This window comes from Eretmochelys imbricata, chromosome 13 (assembly GCF_965152235.1).
Source record: "Eretmochelys imbricata isolate rEreImb1 chromosome 13, rEreImb1.hap1, whole genome shotgun sequence".
NCBI lineage: Eukaryota > Metazoa > Chordata > Testudines > Cheloniidae > Eretmochelys > Eretmochelys imbricata.
Window position 1 is genome coordinate 21,082,391 of NC_135584.1, and position 22,549 is coordinate 21,104,939.

The following is a 22,549-nucleotide window of genomic DNA, read 5'->3' on the forward strand; positions in this document are numbered from 1 at the left end:
AAGCTATTACCAGCAGGACAGTGGGGTGGGAGGAGGTATTGTTTCATGATCTCTGTGTGTATATAAAGTCTGCTGCAGTTTCCACGGTATGCATCCGATGAAGTGAGCTGTAGCTCACGAAAGCTCATGCTCAAATAAATTGGTTAGTCTCTAAGGTGCCACAAGTACTCCTTTTCTTTTTGCGAATACAGACTAACACGGCTGTTACTCTGAAACCAGCTAATACTAATGTTAAGAGAAAACTGGCTTGCTCTGAGATTTCCACATCAAAGGCAGGTCAGTTCATCCATTACACTTCAAGTAAGAAAGAGGTGATGGAATTTCCAAGTGTCAAAGGGATTGCTGGAACAACAAAGGATATGTAAACTGGGGACAGAGGGGCTTATGGTGCACATAGCTCTTATTTGTGTTCTGGTTTGAGTCCGTCTTTCCTTTAACTGTTCAGTTGAGCTGCTTTTGATTTGGGAAGCAATATGCTTTTAAACAGCAGAAACTTGAAAACTAGAACCTTTCCCCCTCCACACACTATCAAAAATGCTTTGTTTTCAGATAGCATCTCTAATGACAAAATTTAAAGACACTGTCTGCTTAAAAATTGTACTGACATCTGAAATCTTTACCTACTATTGTTACACCTAATTTTACTATAACTGAAAGGCACAGAGAGAAGCATTTTGCTCTATATTTCATTTTTGTGCAGTTGGTAGCACTTTGTATAGTCAGTTGCACTGTTCTCAGTGGATAGTTAGTCAGTTTCCCATGTTGTTTGCCTGTTTTTTGGTTGTTTTTTAAGACACACAGCAGCAGTAAATGTGACTCATGCCATAAAAATTTGGCAGCTGGTGTATCACATAAAACTCATTTGGAAATTGCCCAGATTTCAAGTTGACAACATCCCTTCTTAATTAGCTTAAAAGATGCTGTGAAAATTGTAAGTGTGGCTTGGTTTTTGTAACCATTAAGTTAGCAAACACGACATACAGAAATATGATCACGTAGCTTTAACTAAGCACAATTTCAAAGCTGAAGTCAATGAGCATGGAGAGTTTAGTGTTAGACAGGATTATCTGTATTGCAGGAACACCTGTAGATTGATCAGGGCCCTTTTGGGCTAAGCACTGTTCATACACTAGCAGAAAGAGAGTTCCTGTCCCAAAGAGCTTGGAGTCTTAAGTAAAGATAGGAAATGGTCTGTGGAAGAAGCTGATCCTGTAAGGGAATCTATTAGGTTATTAGTCATATCTGCTACAGTGCACTCAGAGCCTGAAACACAAGAGTTTCGAGGTTTTGCCTGTGCTCTCGTAGCACCCTTTCTTGTGGTCAGTTGATTTCTTCCTGTTGAGTTGAAGCCTGGGGAATAAATTGGGTTGGTTCCTCCCCACCCTCACTTTTCTCAGGGAATGGGGGAAACCTGTCTTAGGATTTTTTGCTTTTGATCTTAATGTTATTTTATGTGTCACGAGAGTTTGCTAAAAGAATTCCTGCAGTCTAAACAAGACAGAAAAGCACTCCATTGAAATTTAACTGCAACCTAGCTGGGGCCAGTTCACTGCAGCATACCGTCTTGTGCGCAGAAGGTATTGAACTGCCAGAGCGCAGAGTTCTCAGGAATGGCTCTCTTTGATTTTCTTCTTCCCACTTTTCTGAAATGTTATCTCCCAGCAGTCACAATAAATATTTGTTCCCAGTTGTTTTCGTCAGCCAAGCGCATGGGTAGCAATGGCTGCACCCCCAGGGTATGTGCAGGATGTGCTCTCAGGTTCAGAATCATGTTGGCGGAAACACTGCCTGGTTTGTTTTTCAGAATGTCTATGTTCGTTATTGGGAGAATTATGAAAGCGAAGTCAGTCCCAGAACTTGCATTAGTTTTTTCCCCAAGCCAAGAACTTCTCAGATACAAACATATCCAAGATGCACTAGCTGTGGATTTAGTTTGCTTGTGTTGTAGACTGCAGTTATGGGGCATATGGGGCCCCCTCCACTCTGTCCTGCAGATACCTTGTATGTTTCACCGTGAGAAGCACTGTGTTTCTGGCTGTTCAATAACTTCCCATTTCCCTTGTAGCCTTGCTCCATCTAAAGCTGCCTTACCCTCCCAGAAAGGGACTGCAGAGTTCTTCCCCTCTTCCCATGCAGCCCCGTCCCCTGAGGAGATCGGGTTGCATGGATCAAGAATTATGCAGATAATGCTGCCCCTAAGTGCAAATATTTTCCTGCATGTTTGCCTGGGAAAGAGGCCCCCGACTTCACACTCCCCATCCCCACCTAAACATGTCCACCTATAAACTCCCAGAGCCCCAAACATGCTGAATACATATAGGATGGGTGGGAGGAAGGAATGGTACAGTTTAGGCTTATCTCCCCCTTCTTACAACAAGTGCTTGGCTGCTCTGAGCATGTTTTCTGCATAGTATAGTCCCTCCATGGCAAAAATTAGTAGGAAGGATCTGAACTGTAGTGAGCATTCCTATCTGGGTAAGACTTTCCAAAGCACCTGAGTGACTTGAGAGCTCAAGTTCCATTGACTTTCAGTGAGACATGTGCTCTAAAGTTACCTGGGTGTGTTTGAAAAACAAACCAACCACCCTTTGCCTTAGATGAGTATTCCTGTAAGTCAGTAAGATGAGCATGATTTGGCCCCTCTGGGACAAATAGTGAGCCTAAGTACCTGGGGGTTGAGGATGTTGCTTGAAAATAAACTATATGTCTGGTTCCATTAGCTGGTTGAAAGAAAACATCCTCCATGAATCTGGATTGGTTCAGTAGTGGAAGCTGAGGAAAGGTCCCCTCCAGAGTGTGTGTCCACAGAAACTCTGGGGTTCTGCCGCACAAGAGGGCTATTTTCTCTCCACAGGAAGCTTGAGATAATTTAGTATATGTAGTCACTAAAATCTTTTGTAAGTCTGCAGTCTCATTCCTGCAGAAATGGGTACTGACTGGAACTATTTCATGTTCCTCAGTTCCAAAATGCAATTTAATGTCCATGAAGTTTAATGAATCTATTCCATTATGCCTTGATGGAACAGTCTGTTCAGAACACTAAATCATATGGAGACTTGGGTTAGAAATGAGAAATCCAGTGCATTTGAGGATGTTCTTTCTACAGTAGCTGCCTTTCCTAACAATTACTAAAGAGGGTGAATTCCCAGCTCTGTGTAAGATATGAACTGGAATTTTAACTCAGGATAGTCTCCCTAGATCACCTAGAGAGTAGTTCTGACTTCAATATTTAAGAACTTAAGAACGGCCATACTGGGTCAGACCAAAGGTCCATCTAGCCCAGTATCCTGCCTTCTGACAGTGTCCAATGCCAGGTGCCCCAGAGGGAATGAACAGAACAGGTAATCATCAAGTGATCCATCCCCTGTCGCTCATTCCCAGTTTCTGGCAAACAAATGTGCCTCTGGAGAGATGAGCCTTTACACAGAATGGCTGAGAAATACATAGTTATTGAACAAGCCTAGAAAGCATAGGCAAACAGAATTCAAACAGTGCCTCTATAGAAGTTGACTCACCCCAGATGTGCCCTCTTGTGGCTGGGCTTGGCATAGCAGTTTTTCCTCTCACCCCCTGCTGATTGCTGCTCTGGCCCCTCTGCTGATCAGCCTTGTTTCATGGCTCAGGCCTCGAGCCACGTCATGTTTACTCCAACCTCTTCCAGGATAAACAAAGGACAATAAACTCAACTCAAATAAACATAACTCTTTGCCCCAATGGCTCACTGCTCTACAGACTCTTCGCCCCATCCCAGGCTCTGCAGGATTATCCTTCTGCTCTTGGGCAGAGCAGCACCTCCCAGGGTTTTCTCCCTAGAGGCCTGGCTCCAAACTCATTCGCCCTCCTCCCCCTTGTATCAGGGTGTTTCTGCATCTTCTTTCCTAGTGGCAAGTAGGAGAGCCCAGGCTTTCCCTCTCTGCTGGGTTCCAGTTCTGGGACCTTGTGGTGAGTATCTACCACCTGCTGCCTCCCTTGACCTTCCTTCAGGCCCTTTCCCACAGGCCTTTCCTAGGCTCTCCATATTCCTGCCTCTCTCTAGGCCTTTCCTCCACTCTCTGACAACCAAGAGGGACTGGAGAGTTCTTCCCTTTGCTCCCAGCAGTCCCATCTCATCTAGGCTTCCTCCTGTTATGCTCACACCACTCAGCATCTCCCTCAGCTGGGCTTCATCAACAGTTGGGCCTGGCCCAGCCTCCAGGCGCCTTAATTGAGCTCTCACCAGCAATGTTAGTTCCAGCCTGGGGTATGTACCACATCGCTGCTCCCTACGCATTCTTTGGGTTTGCAGGAAACCAGTTGTGAGCAATGCCAGCGAGAAACCAGCTTTGTACAAAAAATGCATTATGCCATCAACTGCACACTCTGTACCTCAGAGGCAAGAGCAGACCAGATGATCCCTGCTTGTCTTAGAACAAGACAGAAAATCCTCATAATTCCTGCCAGTACCTCAAGAAAGAGAACCTCTCCTTGGCTGCATACCTATCTCAGTGCAGCCTTTGTGCACCTGAGCAGGAATTTCTACGGAAAGAGCACCTAATACCATTGACACCATGATTAAAATGGTTTAAGGATGCTTGTCCCTTGCCACCTTTCACTCATCACCGCCCTTACCAAAATGAAAAATGAGAAACAATACAAAATTTTTAAAAGGCCTACATTATTGTTCTTGCTCACTGTTCTTTTGAGACCATTAAAAACATAATGCTCAATATTTAAATGTGAGTTTTAGCTAGCTGGCTACAGATTGCACCTAGGTATGTTTTAAAAGTGCAAGATTACAGGGACTTAACTGCGTGGACTAATGTTTCCAGAGTGGGTATCTAAAGTTCAGGACCTACATTTGTATTTAGGCACCCCGGTATAAGTGGCTTGATTTTTCAGAACAGATCCCTTTGAAATGAATGGGGGCTACAGGTACCCAGCACCTCTGAAAATCAAGCCACTTGTATGCCTAACTTTAGGCACCCGTATCTGAAAATTTTTCCTTTGCTAGAAATGTGTAGATAAATGAAATCCTTTGTCCCCTTGGTCTCACTGAAATGGAACTGACATTGTGGAACTGCTGTTATTGTTGGCATGGAAGGTGTGAATGTCAATCAACTCAAGAGGCATAATAAACAGCAGAACTTAGTTCAAGACAATCATTTCCAGGTAATTAATAGGAGCCACCACAAATTACTGCCTTGGAGTAGGCTGACGAGAACTTTTAAACACCCCCGCACACCCCATTATTACAGACATTAGGAAGCACAGGAGAGGGAGCAGCCCAGCGAGTGAGCCTAGGTGATTCCCTCAGCTGTACTATAGAAGGCATTCATGTAGTTCCCTTTTTGAAGTAGGAGGACTGTTGCCAGAGTGCTTGATCAGAGGAGTAGCTTCTTCACAGCCCTGGAGCTGTTACTCAGCTGGAAGAAAGTAACACATTTTGAGAACCCCTCTTGGAGGTCATCAGATAGTTAAATTGTTTCCTTCCACAAGTGTCACTTCCCTCTTTAGCTGCTTGACCTCCTGCAGAGAGAGGCTTGGAGAAGTTGTTATTGTGCTACCTTCCCTAGTATGCATACAAAGTATCCGCTCCAACTACATTTCCCTTAAGTAGGCTTTGTGCTGAGCAGTCCCTGTGCCCTATGCAGTAATACGAAAACATGTGGCTTACTGACAGCCATCCAAGAAAATACTGAAATGAAACTGATGCCTGGAAGCAGGATGACAGGTGTTAGGACAGATGACTGAAGCTTTGGATGAAATGTTTAGGAATCGGTTCATCTCTCCCCTTTCGTGAAAGTGTTCTATATGTAATTACTTAGTTTTCATGTATCAAACATCTGCTCAGCTTTGCTGCTTTCTTGAGGAGGTTGTGGTTAGTTGGAAGAGCAGAAAAGATAGGTGGTGCTGGCAATTTGGGGAATATCCTTAGTATGTAATACGGCTTCTCTGGAAATCACTAATATAAAGAGTCACAGTAAACTGGAAAATTTTGAATATGTATTATTACAAGGAACCCCTAAGATTCCTCTCTCTGAAAGAGTTTAGTCATTAACAGTCATCTTTGTCCGTTTGACGATACTTTTTGTGGACAGTTTCACTGTTGGTCATTCTCATTCTCACACACACTTCTCCCATGCCTGCAGTTTTAGCCCAGACTCTCCAAGAGGGTGTTTAGCTGTCACAGCAGCAGCAAAGCTCCCCCCTTTTTTGACCTTGGGTTCTGTATTCCTGTCAAGAACTGGCCTGTATTGGTTTATAAGCATGCTGGGTAAGGGTTCACACTGCCATATTTGAAAAGCTGCATCTAGCCATTACAAAAGTGACTAGTGATTTGGGGGGCTTCAAATTTTTGATGCCCCCAAATTGAGGCACCTTAAAAGGTACCTTATTTTCAGAAAATGCTAAACACCGACTCTCTGCATATGTGGTCCCTTTTCTTAATTTGAGCACCCAGAAATCCAGGCATTCAAAATCACGAGTCACTTCTTAAAATCTTGGCTATATGGTTATTGTCTACAGGTGAATTGGACCGAGACTGCTATTGATATTCTGTACAATAAATGGACACAAAGAAAAGGAGTACTTGTGGCACCTTAGAGACTAACAAATTTATTTGAGCATAAGCTTTCGATCGGATGCATCCGATGAAAGCTTATGCTCAAATAAATTTGTTAGTCTCTAAGGTGCCACAAGTACTCCTTTTCTTTTTGCGAATACAGACTAACACGGCTGCTACTCTGAAATAAATGGACAGTGAATAATTGTAAAGATGAGCTTGGATCTATGAAAACTATGGATCTATCTAATTGCTACTATCACAGAAAGAATTACAGATAAGCTGCCTATAAGACTTTCAACCCTGTGCTTGTTGTTACAAGATCTTTATGCAGGCTACTAGAATAAAAAGCACTTGATCAGCACTCTACTGTTTGTCTCTTATTATTCATTAAACTTTTCCTGGCATTAAACTTTTCATTAAACTTTCCCCCCGTCCCTTGTTCTGTTACTCTTGTGACCTGTCAAATACAGGGATAGACTTCCAAAATGCATGTCCATTTTTGTGTGCACAGGTCACGATCTATGCACTAATGCAGTGGCTCTCAACCTTTCCAGACTCCTGTACCCCTTTCAGGAATCTGATTTGTCTTGTGTACCCCCAGGTTTCACCTCACTTAAACATTACTTGCTTACAAAATCAGACATAAAAATTCAAAAGTGTCTCAGCACACTATTGCTCAAAAATTGCTTACTTTCTTCTTTTTACCACATAATTATAAAAGAAATTGATTGGAATATAAATATTGTACTTACATTTCAATATGTAATATATAGAGCAGTATGCACAAGTCAGTCTGTATGAAATTTTAGTTTGTACTGACTTCGCTAATGATTTTTATGTAGCCTGTTGTAAAACTAGGCAAATATCTAGATGAGTTGATGTACCCCCTGGAAGATCTCTGCATAACCCCAGGGGTATGCCTACCCCTGGTTGAAAACCACTGAATGCATGTGCACACATACCTTCGAAAAAATCTGGCCCATGAAAGTACAGCCCAGGAAACTGATGTGCCTTCATAAAGGTTTCTATGACATCACAAACTGCTCTTTGCTGTTATAGTTACCAAACAGTCATCCGAACCCTGTGAGTTGGCGTGGGTGGAGAGGAGGCCTTAGATATAGTGAAAGTAACTTCCAAGTCGGAGTCATGCGATCACAGGAATAGTGGTATCAAACAGGCTTTAAAGAGAATAACTACAGCAGAGAAGTCATTTTTCTTTTAAGAGCAGGAACGGAAGTTGCTGTTGATAAAGGGAAAAGTGTAGAGTATGTTTGTGTGTGCTGCTTAATACCCTTGAAGAAATGGTAAGCTTTTTTTAATTCCACAATACATCGTTCTGTATTTAAATTGAAAAATGTCATTGATATGCTATCAAATGACTAAGACCCAGTAAGTGACTCCATGTTATTGAAAGGGAGATGTCCGATTCCATGTTGTTTTGTGAATAGTATGGATAATTAATATGCTTAAAAATCCACAAACCATCTAACCCTGCTGGCACATATAGGGCCTGAATGATCACCTCTTTGAACTCTTCCCAGATCTGTATAGATAATTTGGCTCCTGTTTGTTTCTAACTGTATTAGTGTGATGTCCGGTTTTGGTAATGTGGGGGAGCTAGAGGAAGCTTCTAACATTCAATAAAAGGGAAATCTGCTCCACCACCACTTTACACACATTTCTGCACTGGTCGTCTTGATGGAAAAATGGCTTTTATATTTCATTGAATACATTTCTCTGACCAAAATGAAGTAGTTCAGAGAGCTGCTTATCTTCAGCAGATCCTAACCTGAAAGAAGCGGCCTAATAAACAGCAGACATTTGGCAAGGGACTTGTGGCTGGGAACAGCTGCCTGATGCAGAAGACAGAGGTGCTTTGGATTGCAGTGAGACTGCTTTGTTGGGGCTTTCTATTGGAGGTTGCAAGAGATATGTTAAGCTCTAGGCAGCTAGTGAGGCTACTGACAGTTCCCCCACCCCCAAGCTTTAGCAAGAAGCAATTAGCAAGTGTGAATTTTCCTTCCTGGAAAATCTAGTATGGTCTTCTGATTTCCTATCCTGGTATGACTTTTAGCACACCTTTTTCCAGGAGAGTTTTTACATATAATTTTATCTGTCTCTGAATTTAGTTCCAGACCTCTTCTTGGTCATTTATCCCTCCATAAGGATATGTTTACAAATTATGAAATATCTTGGGCTGACTTCGCTGTTTATGGCAGGGAGTGTATGAGACTGGACAGCAGCTGAGGAAAATGGAGCAGGGAGAGAGAGCACAAAGCTAAAAGTAAAACAGCAGGTTTATATATAGCTGCAGGCTGCAGCCCTGTTGGTTAGGCTGCTGCGATCGCCACTTTAAACATGTTCCTGGCTAGTTAATCTTGATAGTTCTCAGCTACTTTGAGAAACCAGCTGAACAGCTACAGATAACTAGTGTTGTTGTAGCTGCTGCATTTTCATTTTATGGTGCATATTCATCTTGCCGTATGCAGTTCTGAAGATCTTGGTACCTAGCTGAGTGCTCAGAAACTAATCCATTTTATTAAACTAACTTTAAATAAATGGGTCTCCTTTCTAATTAAACGAGAAATTGGAGGAGACATTACTGGGTACTTTCCTGAGGATTTACTATAGTCTATATAAAAAGAAAAGGAGGACTTGTGGCACCTTAGAGACTAACAAATTTATTCTATATATGGGCAGAAGGCATTGTGAATGTGTGGTGACTTGTGCAATCAACTCAAACTCCAGGCCAGTTTGTATTTGTATCATTATTTATAGAAAGGTCATATTTCCCTTTGGAACCACAGTAGTAAATTTTGGGGTGACATTTTCTCTTGTTTCTTAGAGCCCTGAATCTTGACTGCAGCTGAAGGGACTGCTGCCACTTGAACAATGCGTACAAGTAAGGAGGAAGAGCTGGAAAGCAATACATTTTACAGGTAAGTAGCAGTTTTGGTATTTTATAGTTTCTATGTATAAACACGTAACATAAAAAAACGTGTGAATGCATAGGGTTGGTCTGAACAGAGAAACATGCCATATTTCAATCTACATCCCTTTTCTTGCATTTATAGTGAAAACTGAGTAGCTCTGTGTTAATTTTAGAGGGTACCTATATATTCTGAATGCGTGATTGAATGAGATACTAAAATACCTGTTTTATTTAATAACTAAAGATCAAATAAAGAGCCCAGTCACTGGCCTGAGCACCCATTCTGAGGTCCTGGCAAGAAGGATGCTGAAAGGCAGAGGGAGAATGAGTCCGACTTCCAGGCCATAGAGTTGCTGGGAGACGCTCTCTTGGTAGCTAATGTAGCCCAGTGACTGAAACATTTGGGTTCGTCTACACTGCAATAAGACACCTGCGGCGTCGAGTCTCACAGCCTGGGTCAATTGACTCGGGCTCTTGGGGTTCGGGATGCGTGGCTAACAATAGCAGTGTAGGCGTTCAGCCTCAGGCTGGAGGCCAAGCTTCCCCTTCGTGGGGTTTCAGTGGCCAGCCTCCAGCCTGAGCCCGAACATCTACACTGCAGTTTTTAGCACCGCAGCCTGAGTCAGCTGACCTGGGCCAGCCACAGTCTTTTATTGAGGTATAGGCGCCCGGGTAGGGGGGGAGGGGACACTGCACTCCCCTTCCTGCCTTTTCATGAAGCGCTGCATGCGTCTCCTGTGGCCTGCACGTGAGTACTCGGCAAGGGAATGCTGTGCTGCCCTCCACCCAGGGGCCAGAGCCCCTGTGCAGCCACGCTGGTTATGCTCTCAAGGGACCCCTGAGGAAAGGCTTTGCCCCTAAATTTGTATCTATTGACAGGACAAAGTCAGCTTCAAATACATCCATGTCATTCGGCTGTGTTTTTCATGAATCCTTCTTGGCACTGGGGCTGCAGGCAGCTGAGTGCAGATTCTGCATCACCAGCAAGGGCATAGAGTGGGATCTAAATATGTATGTGGGGAGTGTTGGAGGGTCCTCTATGGGATGATTTTAACACAACCACTTACTTATCACTCCCCTCTCTCCCATTCTCTGCCCAACCCCACCTCAGAAAATATCCCTTGAGCTTATACTACGGCAGCCCTCACTTTAAGTCTTTAAATCAAGATTTGAGGACTTCAGTAATTCAGCCAGAGGTTATGGGCCTATTGCAGGAGAGGATGAGGGTCTGGGGCCTGCAGTGTGCAAGAGGTCAAACTAGATGATCATGATGGTCCCTTCCGGCCTTAAAGTCTTTGAATCTATCACCACTGCTCCTACCTGTATTTGGCCAAAGGGGTTGCAGAAAAGCAATGCATGTGCCCCTTTTGCTAATCTCCAGATAAGAGGCCTGAGCCAATAATTGCACTCTGTTTTCTGTCTCAGTATTGCAGAGCTTTAGAGAACAGTCTTGTGTCGAAGCAAAGCAGAATCCCTCCGATTCACAAAATCAGAATCCGTTAAATTTATTGTTAAACGTCTTATGAGCAAATGTAAGCCAGCAGCCTGACTTGTTCACCCTAAACTCATTCATGCAACAAATAACCACCTCTTACCACAGTTGGGGATTTTGAAATTCTGTGAAAGTTTCCACCCTATCTGTCCTTCACCACCCAGTCAGGATGGATAGCCCACATGCCATTTTAGGAAGATATTTCCTTGTTAGGAGCATTGCAGGTGGGCTGATATTGTTATTGAACCTATTGCTTTCCTGACACGCTCCCTGTTGTGTACTAAAACTAGACTGTTAACAATTTCTCTCCCTAAAGATAAATAATTGGCCCTGTAGTATTCAATGATTTTAGTGGATGATACATTGGGATGCACCTGCAACCCTTACTCAGTCCTCTTAGAGTTTGTCTGACTGAAGACTACTAGCTTTTTGACCCACTGTGTGTGTATCAAATCCCCAAACACCTTACACTAGTAATCCTGCAAATTCAGTGAACTTTGGTACCCTCATGTACATACTTTGAATTGTCCTACCTTATAAACAGCAGAGCTGGCAATAGTCATGGGATAACATTCCTTTGCAGCTTAACACTGCCATTATTAATTCTGGTTGTGGTGGCGAATTGTTTGGGGTGGCACCTATCAGACACATTTTTAAACCATGTGTACATCTCCTGGTATTCTCCACTGAATAATGAAAAATCTAGTTGGATGACTTGTGTGTAAAGAGTTCAGGTGAGCCAAGTGGCTCTCTTTGTGTTACGTTTGCAGAACACAACATTGTTACTTGTGGCACCTTAGAGACTAACAAATCTATTTGAGCATAAGCTTCCATGAGCTACAGCTCACTTCATTGGATGCATGGCTGTAGCTCACAACAGCTTATGCTCAAATAAATTTGTTAGTCTCTAAGGTGCCACAAGTCCTCCTGTTCTTTTTGCGAATATAGACTAACACGGCTGCTACTCTGAAACAACATTGTTAGTTACTTAAGCATTTATTCATAAAGACAGCTCAGAGGTATTGTAGGAACATGTCATCCTCGCTGCCTGATGACAAGCCTGCTTTGCCACATGGTGGGTTTCTGATATTGCATTAAGAAGCTTTAAGGAAATAAACTATTGGTATCCGTGCTCTTAGAACTCTGTTATTTTTCACAAAAAGTAATAGTTTATAAAAATTTCCTTTCTGTTTTCAAAGGATTATGCTAGCATGGGTGTTAATATGCATTCAGCCTGCTTTACAGTTTTTTCTTAGATCACAAATGCGAAACATGTTTATTTGTGTTTTGTATGAGCTGATTCTTCCCCACCCTATTTAAATAGTTTCTGTGCAGAAAGCCCACAATGTCTGCAGGATTTATTGAAGTCATGGGAAAACATCTTGGGCGAACCTTAGTTCTCAACACCTGTTCCTAGGAATAGAGTTTAAAAGTGCATAGCTTGGCTCTGAGATAACTCGAACTAGAAAATAATAATTTAGGATAAAATTCAGTTTGGCAGTCTTGCTCAGTCCCTACTTCCAACACCTGTATTAAAGAGTGAAAGGAACTGAGCTGGGCATATGCATTCCATTTCTTTTAATTGTGCTTTCTCTACTGTTAATCTGATTTCTCATATTGGGCCACCCACTGATGTGGCCAGCACTGCTGGTGAGACCTGCCCATTTTAAAGGGCCAAACATTCCAGAGGGGTGTATTAACAGAATGGGATTGTTCAGTGTGATGATGCCTGTGCCCAAGCAAAGTGATGCCTGAGCTGAAACTGAAGTATTTAAAAGCCATTATGATGTTGTAATCTACAGGCAAATTAATAGGGAGTGAGAGGTAGTGTGGTCTAATAGATGGGCTGTTGGATTGGGAGTCAGGAGATGTGGATTCTAATTCTGCCACTGACTCTGCTTTGTGACCTTGTCAAGTCACTTCATCCCTCTCTTTCCTGTCCTTCCCCACTCCCATCAGTCTTTTCTATTTACAGTGTAGGTTCTTTGGGAGAAGGATTGGCTCTCACACCGTGTCTATACAGCACCTAGCACAATGCAAGCCCTGGTCTTCTAGGTGCTACTGTAACAGAAATAATAAGGGGGAGTTGATAACATTTGATTTGGGGTTTCTTTTCTAGTGCTACATCTTACAGCTTGGTCCTCAGGCAATGTAGTAGTAGGCCTATGGTTACCGGTTCAGTCGGATTACTCATGCCCCATTTGAGGCATATCTGTGGAAGTTGTTGAGCTAGCTCTTATGATGGGATGACCTATATTCATCCTTATCAAACTGTGGGGTCAGAATTAAAATATGACATCTGATGTTCAAATCATGTGATACTTTCATAGTGTGTAATTGGATCCTCAGACTGAAAGCCCTGACTAAAGGCTGCTAACCAAAATTACCAGTATTCTATTAGTTAGGCAGCTGCTTTGGAATGGTGTTTTGCCAGGAATAAAGGACAGAACCAGCATTTTGCTTTGGTTGAGAATGCACTGGCCACACACTTATCAACTAGAAAAGAAAACCATTTTTAAAAATACAATCTTATTGGAGACTACATTTTGCTTTTTCTAAAAAATAATAATTAATCTTGGTGACCTTTAAAAAGATGATGGGATTGAAACAATGCAGAATAAATTCATCGCCTGTTGAACAGGTGGCCAGAACTAGCTCCTTAAAACTGCAAAGCTCTTCCCAGAACGGACCACAAGGTGTTCAGTATTTTCCTCTTTTTGTCTGTCCTCAAGCTTACACACACAATGTGTGTGTCCATAGTACTCTAGGGTTTTCCCAACTAGCAACATAGGTGAGATTTCCCTTGCAATGCACACCACCAAAAGCAGACATTTTAGTTACCTTTTGAAGCATCTGCTTGAGATACGTGGGTAGCAGCAAGCTGACAAATTAAATAGCTTATACAAAACATGAAAAAAATAATTAGTAAAATGCTAGGCCACTGGCGATTTAAACACTGCAGAAGTTTCTTGGCAAGACCCAACTTGGTTATTTTGACTTTTCACCATGTATCCTATATTATCCTAATACACAATGATGTCTTATATGGGTTTTTCTAAATCTATTGCCCAGCACTTCTATCATTTACAAAATTACCTGTATCCTAAAGATGTTCGCAGAAATGGTTGGGTCATCTTCAGCTGTTGTGACCTTTTTTTAAACACCCAGTGTCATCTGTTGTAACTCATCCACCATGCAGGAGTCCTGAAGATCCTCCCTGAGTTTGTAATGTCCCTCTGTAGTCAGCAGCCTTTTAGTAGAGGTTTCCATCTCTAATTTCCATGAATGGAAAAGGGTACCGTTTGGAGCCTTAGTGCTTGCTTCTTCATAACTCAGTGGTTCCAGCTTACAGACAAGCTTCCTTTAGGGGCTAAAAGGTCAAGAATAAACTGTATTTATCAAATTTTTTCCCTGACAACTCTGTTAGTATGTTTACACACGTAGTTTGTGCTTGTCAATACCATAGTTACGCGTACGTTCAAGATAAAGGTATGTGCAAATGGCCAGTGAGATGCACGGTTATTGAAGTCTGGCCTGCTATTGACATGGTCATATTCTCTTTAGTGCTTCTCTGAATGTACATATCTATAAATGAAGATATAATGCCAAGATTAAACTTATGAACTGTTCTATCGTGTTCTTGCTTAGAAGAGGCAACCCTCCAAAACAAAACAATACCCTGCTCATCTCCCACCGTGATCTAAAGTTTTACAAGTGCTCATAGGAGCTGGAATTTGAAGTGGTTTCCATCCTGTACAGGGTTTGCAATTTGGTTCAATGTCTCTCAGCACCCCCATTACACAAATTGTTCCAGCCCCCTTGTACATGCTTTTGCATTTCTTCTGTCTGCTGTACCAAAGAAGTTGTTCATATTGTCACACCAATAACATTGCAATTGATTTTTTTTTGAAAGAAACATTTTGACTAGAACACCATTACTGGCACATTAGGCTGGACAGGAGAAAAATTCTGATAATTTAGTCCATACCTGTGTAGTTTGGGATACTCTTTTTGTTACTTAGTACTTTGATGTGGAAACTGAGGATGAATATAATTCCCTCTGATATTTCTATCGGAAGGAAGATCCATTCTCTAGGGAACTTGGGAGGCCTGGGTTCAATTGTCTGCTGTGCCATAGACTTCCCATGTGACCTTGGCCGAGTCACTTAGTCTCTCTGTGCCTCAGTTCCCCACCTGTGAAACAGGGATAATAGCACTGCCCTGGTAAGAATAACAACTATATTTCAAATTGCAAGGCGCTCAGATGATATGGTAACAGGTGCCATATAAATACCTTAGATGGAAGGCAAAGGATGCTTCTTTGGGCCAAAACTTGTTGAAGAGAGTGTGTATGTAAGGGGCATTAAGGCTTTTGGTTTTTTTTGTGTAGCTCTGTTCTATTCTCACTGGAAAAATTATGTGGAGGAATTTGAATCATTTTGAAGATGACTTGTAAATTGTCTACCCTCCTACCATCCAGACCCACAACACACACCCATAGCAAAATGTGCTGAGTGCCCCACATACTCAAATGGAGAAGCATTTGGCAGTTTATTAGACTCCTCCTTAAGTTTTAAATTTAGTGGCTGGACTCCTGAGTGGCCTCTAAGTAGATTGCAGATGGCAGGAGAAATACCTATGTGTGGTACAGCCAAGATGAAATGATGCTCTCTCCTGCACTTACCTGCACAAAGCATATTCTTTCTGGGGTTTATTCTGCTGCTTTCCTATGGTGCTTTTGCTCTCATTCAGAAGTGAAGGGGCCTTTAAGAAAGACTGAGCTATGGTAAACTAAGGCCACTTCACCTCTGAATGAGAGCATCCAAAATCACATGGGGGATGCCACGCAAGGAGAGTTTCTAGAAAAATTATTTTTCTTACATTGACCTAACTCGGTAGCGTAGATTGGGCCTAGAAGTTGACTGAAAGTGGGGTGGGAGTGGTTAGTGGAAATTGCCTTGAAAACAAAAGGGAAGCTGCCAACAATTTCTCTAACATAGACGCCTCCTTACTTTGCTGGTTTTGCACGTCTTTGCACAGTCTGCATTGGCTGTAAGTGAACTGATGTTTACTGTATCTTAAAATGATAAAAGCAATTGAAAGTAAGGCACAGACTTGGGACAACTAAACTTTTTCAGTGCTGGGAAATGAAATCTCTTTCCAGCTCGTCTGCCCAGGGATTTTGTGATACCATTGCTTAGAGCAGAAACTTCTGTAATCAAAGAGATGAAGATCAGGGTGTCTTCAGTTTGGTTGGCACCACTTCACCAATCATACTTGGCAGTTTCAGAATGCTGCTGAGATAGATTTGTCCAGCTTTAGCATGGGGGTGGGGAAGGGGATGACAGTTACAGAATAGAGCAGCAGGCTCTAAATTTAGAGGCTTGTGGCTAGTGACTCCCAAATCCTTTCAGTGTAGAAGCAGATTGCCTCAGGGCTCTGCGTATTACCCTGGGTATAGGGATTTGGGAGGCAGAATTTCCCGAGCTACTTTCCAATTACCAATGCAAGGTGGTGTTTACAAGATTATGCATTAAGTGAAGTCTTGCTGGAAGCCTCTCTCTTCTATGATGATCTTGGCTATCCTGCCTCACATTGGCCACTTGACTGATCTGCTTGATTTAGGATTTGCCTGGTTGATCTTAAGAGTATTACACTGAAGAGCTTTGCTATGAATTGAAGCTATCTTGAGTGTTTGAGTTGATCAGAGATGAGCCCTGCAGACTTGCTATTTCTCCCCCCTGATATTGTAGACAGGCATCCACTTAATCTTTTCCCTACAGGTGATTACAGCAACCCCATTGCAGGCTTCTGTATAGAGGGGAATTCTTACCCTCCTATGCTTTATCCCACTTGACAGGCTGTCACTTTGGTGCTGTTTCATTAAGATGCTTCCACGCTCTCTTCTTGCCTCTCCAAACTAGAAGAAAGCAACTGCTTGGATTGGTTTTTCCTCCCTTGGCCCCAGATGCTGAGTGGATTTTGGCAGCTCAGCAAATCTGCCAGTAGCTAAATAATTTTATACTTCAGGGTTTCAGACTTAAAGCAGATTTAGAATAAAATAGTAGCATAGTTAGGTTGCGACAGCATAACTGGGAATGTAACCTGTCCTTGCAAACCTTAGTAACACCCTGATTTATTTACATTGTTACCATGTCTCTCTCTCTCTCTCATTCATTTACCGCAGGTTAAAGTGGTGGATTCTTAGCCATGGCGGCTGCCATGTGTTCCTTATTCACAGGATGGGCAGCAGCAGTAAGCTTTCCCTGTGCTGTCATGCTAGTTAACACTACAGCACCTTGGCCTCTTTCTAAGGCTATGTCTACACGATCACTTTTGTCACTCAGGGGGTGTGAAAAAACACCCTCCCCAAATGACAAAAGTTTTAATGACAAAACACTCCGGTGTGGACAGTGCTTTGGCGGTGGGAGCCACGCTCCTGGCGATGAATCTACCACCCCTCGTTGGAGGTGGTTTCATTTTGTTGCCGGGAGAGCTCTCTCCTGACAATAAAGAGCAGCTACACATCACACCTTACAACGGCACAGCTGTGCCATTGTAAGGTGGACAGGGTAGACATAGCCTATGACTGACAACTGTAACGGTGCCGGGTTTCATGCAGTCGTGGACAAATGTATTCTAGGCATCAGACTTACTCCCTTCCCATAGGTTCCTCCTTTGATTTTGGCTAACCTGGGTTGGATTTGAACTGGTGACCTGGAGAAGAAAGGCTCCATAAGTCCATTACCAGTTTTTTGAATTCCTTTATTTTGTGGGCTGCATGCTGACACCACATACGCACTTTTCCAGCATGCTCTCCTGTGCAGAATCCTGCTGGAGTTTAGTTTATCATGCTGTTAGCTGTCAATTAAGCTACACACAACAAATCATCTGTACTGCACGATACGCACGATTGATAACATGGAGTGATTTAGACTGGCTAAATGAACGGTAGCCTCACTACATTCTGGAGAAATAAGGGATAGTCTTATGGCCTGCCATGAGCTGAAGGGATAATCTAAAATGAAGAGAGACGAGCTAATACCTTAGTTACATCAGATGAGAAGAAACATGGCCAGGTTGGCCTCTTGCTTACAGTGTTATAAATGAGGAATAATTCCTTTTCAACTCTTAATTGAAGGGTATGGAATGTGGGACTCCTAATAAAGTTTTTCTCCCATGAATTTTAGTTAAATAGGTTATAACAAGACCAAAACGAATCAAAAGTTTAAACAGTGGATAAAAATCCATTTCTCTCTCACTTGAGCAGGGGTGGCCAACCTGAGCCTGAATTTACCAATGTATATTGCCAGAGAGCCACAGTAATACATCAGCAGTCCCCCATCAGTGCCTGCCCTCCAGCCCCACAGCGCCTTCCACCTGCCGCAATCAGCTGTTTAGCATGCACAGGAGGCTCTGTGGGGGAGGGGGAGGAGCGAGGGCATGGCAGGCTTGGGGGAAGGGGCAGGGGCCTTGTGGGAAGGGGTGGAATGGGGACAGGGCCTGGGGCAGAGCAGGGGGTTGAGCAGTGTGCTCCGGAGCCACAGGTTGGCCGCCCCTGCACTTCAGGTTCACTTCTTTCCTACTGGTGACATTGTCATAGGCCTAGTAGTTCTCCAGTCAATCTAGTCTAACTTACAAAACAATCTGCTCAAAAGCCGGTCTCTTCCCCCAACAGAAGTTGGTCCAATAAAAGATATTACCTCAGCTACCTTGTGTCTCTTATATCCTGGGACCAACACCACCACTACAGACTTTCAGTAAAACCCAGCATTCAGACCTTCTTTATGCATCGTAAAAAAACAAAATTGGGATAAACCCATTCTCTGCTTCTATCCTCCCGCATGCCTTTGCAAGTGACCTTTCAGGACATCTGATTTGGGTAGATAACCACAACTATTAGCAGACTAATTAGTTTTCTCTCTGGAGAAGTGGTTCCCAAACTTGGCCACCGCTTCCCGCAGCTCCCATTGGCCAGGAACGGCGAACCGCGGCCACTGGGAGCTGCAAGTGGCTATACCTGCAGACGCTCCAGGTAAACAAAAGCATCTCGTGGCCCGCCAGGGGCTTACCCTGAACAAGCCGTGAACCAAGTTTGGGAACCACTGCTCTAGAGGGACAAGGATTCCAGGCATATTGTGGACCCAGATAATTTCTTGATTCTGTCTTAGAATGATTCATCTGGCTTTCTGAAAGATGAAATTACTGGATAGACTTTGTAAATTACATTGTAGCCAAAATGTAAGTTACTGCATACCCATTCCCCAAAAGATTCAAAGGAAGTAGAACCTGTAACTGACGCAGATTTCACCTGCCTAGCAGAGAGCTGATGGAAAACTTTTGTTCTCGTTCGAGTGGCCTCTGCACATTCCCACCCTTGGGTCAGTGCAGCTCAGCAGGCACCTTGGGCCCGCACGTGGGAATACACAGAGGCACCTCTCGGAGAACTGCAGTTACAGGTAAGTAACCCTTATTTCTTTGTCAAGTGGCTTCTGTGTGGGCCTAGTTGTCAGACGAAGGCACCTGCCAACCTGCAGGATTGGTGCATCCCAAGAGTGGGAACGCTAAGAGGTTATCTTAAAAAAAAAAACAACAAAAAAACCCCTCTGGTTACAGGTGAGTAAACGTCATTTTTTCATACAGGGGTAAAGAGGTAAAGGAGAGAAATAAACTAGTTTAGGATATACTTTTAGATATATCGATATAAAGTGTTTACTCTTTTTTTCTTTAAGGTAATTTTATAGATTTACCTTTGCATTCAGGTAAATGTAAAAAAAAAAATCCTGGTATTTCCATAATTTGATGACAATCTGTACATTAGTTTTGAAACATATAGAAAAACCCCTGAAACTAGAGTCTATAAAATCTGACAGTAATTGGGCAATACTTAATTCCTCTTCAGGAGTTATTTTAACATGATGAATCCAGTCTGTAATGTGTAACTTCATAGAAATTCTATGAATTTTGACTTGCATAATGATAGTAATTTCCTTTATTACTTTTTCCTACATTTTTGGTTTTGCCAGGTCATATTAAGATTTGACTTGGAGCTTTGAATGTGTGTCACTAGTGGAAGGGGAAATTGTAATATTAACGCCATCTAATACCTTAAACATATTCAGGGATATAGCAAAATTGGATAATATGGTGTTATTTGTATTTTAATTCTTTCACATTGCACTCTAAGATCCCCAAACTGGTGTCTGAAAGGTATTAAAATAACATACTCGATTGTATAAAGCTTTGAATACAAAGTGGAGGTTAGTAGATTGTTGGCAGTTCACGGGTGTGCACGCTAATCAGTGACTGGGAAGCAATTCTTCCAGTGTGCCTGGAATTCTTAAAATGAAATTCTCCATATTAAGGCATTATCCTGATCCACAGGTTTAATTACGACATCAATAGTTTGAAGTAAGGTTTACAGGGAGACCTCTATTCGGAAAAACAAAACCCTTTTAAATGGGCTGTCACAGCTCTTTAAAGTCTCCCTTGTCCACCCCATGTAGCTACCAAAAGATATTTCCATCAAACAGCTATTGAAACGGCTTCGTGAGCTCCTGTCCTTACAGGAAGGAACACCACCTTCTGAGTCTCAGCAGAGAGCTCAAATATTGAACAAGCCATAGGGCGTGATCTCCCGTACTCCCACATTGTGAAGGTTGCAAACCAGCCAGTAAAACATCTACTTTAGCTACTTCGCCTTTACTTACTGGTGTTCATAACAGTCCATAAGGAAGACCCCCTCCACTGTACGGTTTTCTTCAGACAGGCCATAGAGAACCCCCTGGCAAGGACTGTAGTAGCTGAAAGCACCCTTGGTAGAGTTTTGTTTGGAAATTACTTGAAACTGGCTGAATATTTAATATTAAAGGATTGTGACGCCACAAAGGCTAACCCTCCCCCTGCCCCACACACACACAGTTACTGGCCATATCAACCCACAGTAGCTAGGTGTTAGAGAATACTAGGGCAAGAGTCCTGCTTTCCTTGGCTTTCAGTAGTTGTTCTGCTTAGTCTCTCTGATTTCCTGCTAAGTCATTTTTAGATGAGGTGAAATCCCAGCAGTTACACATGGAAGAGGCCTATCAAATCACCTGGGGTGACGAGAAAGACTGTGCCATTTGCTTAGTTCCTTTAAACTACAAGGCAGTGGGGATTTTCTGTCAGGGGTTGCTCCCTTAGCCTTACACCGTCCCGGTCTACCCACAAGGCAGTGGGTTTGATGAGCCACAGGTAGTACCATCTACTCTCATTACGGTAGCAGGCATAGCCTGACCTGACTCAACATCCACATCAGAAAAGCCGCCACAACAAGATCTAGACTGAACAAGAGGGTATGGGAGGACAACAAAACTGACAGAACACACAAAGATCTGTGTGTATTGTACATGTGTTATCAGCACACTTTTGTATGGGAGCGAGACATGGACCTTATTGTCTCATCAGGAAAAGAGGCTCAACAGCTTTCCTATGTGTTGCCTTGGTCAAATCTCCTGGCGGGACAGAGTCACCAACACTGAGGTGTTCAAGCGGGTCAGTATACCCAGCATGCAAACACTCCTCAAACAGAGACGCCTCCGTTGGCTTGGGCATGTGTGCCAAATGGATGATGGGCGCATCCCAAAGGACATTCTCTATGGTGAACTGGCATCTGGAAAAAGACCCAAAGGACGTCCAAAATTGCGTTTCAAGGATTTGTGCAAGCGAGACCTCAAAGAAATGGATGTGGACAACTGGGAAGATCTCCCTCAGGACTGCAGCCTTTGGAAACGAGCTTAACAAAGGTGTCCGGAGTTACAAGAGGAAGCCGTCTAGCTTAGCAGAGGAGAAAAGAGCTCACAGAAAACAGAGCCCAAAGGGTCAAAACGTGGCCTTTAAATGTGACAGATACGGCAGAGATTGACTCTCTCGAGTGGATCTCTCCAGCCACGTTTGTGGCTGCCATAAAACCAACTGAGTAAATTCTTTACCTCTCAGGGGCACATCCCCATGGTCTCTCGAGACTGAAGGATGCCTACTACTTTCAACTAACTGAAATGTCTTGATATTAAGGAAAGTTTTTTCATTTCAAGCAGCAAATAACTGGATTGCTTTTATCTCACAGCTGATCTCTAGGAGAGAGAGAGAGATCGATCTTAATAAAAAATAATTGAATCTCCTGTGTAAGGATAATACATTCAAAGTGTCATTCTAAACTGCCAGAGAAAGAGTGGAATTCTGTCAAGCAAGGTTCACAGTGTCAATAATTCTCAAGCTCTGTTCTATCCACAGTGTACTGTCCAAATTACAGTGGATCAACAAATATATTTTAAATGAGAAACAGTTTTCAAAAGAAAAGTGAAGCAGAAATTGAGTCCTCTTGGCTCCAGTGCTGCTGGATCCAAGGTTTCACCTGTTGGAATTTCAAATGAAAATCTAGATCCATTTGCTCCTTAATATCAACTTTCAAAGAAATATAGGCTCACTGTTAAAGAGGTAGAAAAAATTCACAGTCTAGTTTCTCTTGAATGCTGTCCCAATTAAAAAATCCACTGTCAGCTGATCAGGATATAAAGTCAGAATAATTAGTGATTGGTCTTCA

General features: G+C 42.7%; 1 protein-coding gene across 1 annotated transcript in view; it reads left to right on the forward strand.

Moving 5' to 3' along the window:
• Nucleotides 1-22,549, forward strand: part of ZHX3 (zinc fingers and homeoboxes 3) — a 63,115-nt gene that overhangs the window by 20,810 nt on the left and 19,756 nt on the right. The window contains exon 2 of the mRNA XM_077832196.1: nt 9,390-9,483. The gene's annotated coding sequence lies outside the window, so the exon portion shown is untranslated. The remainder of the gene's footprint in view (nt 1-9,389; nt 9,484-22,549) is intronic.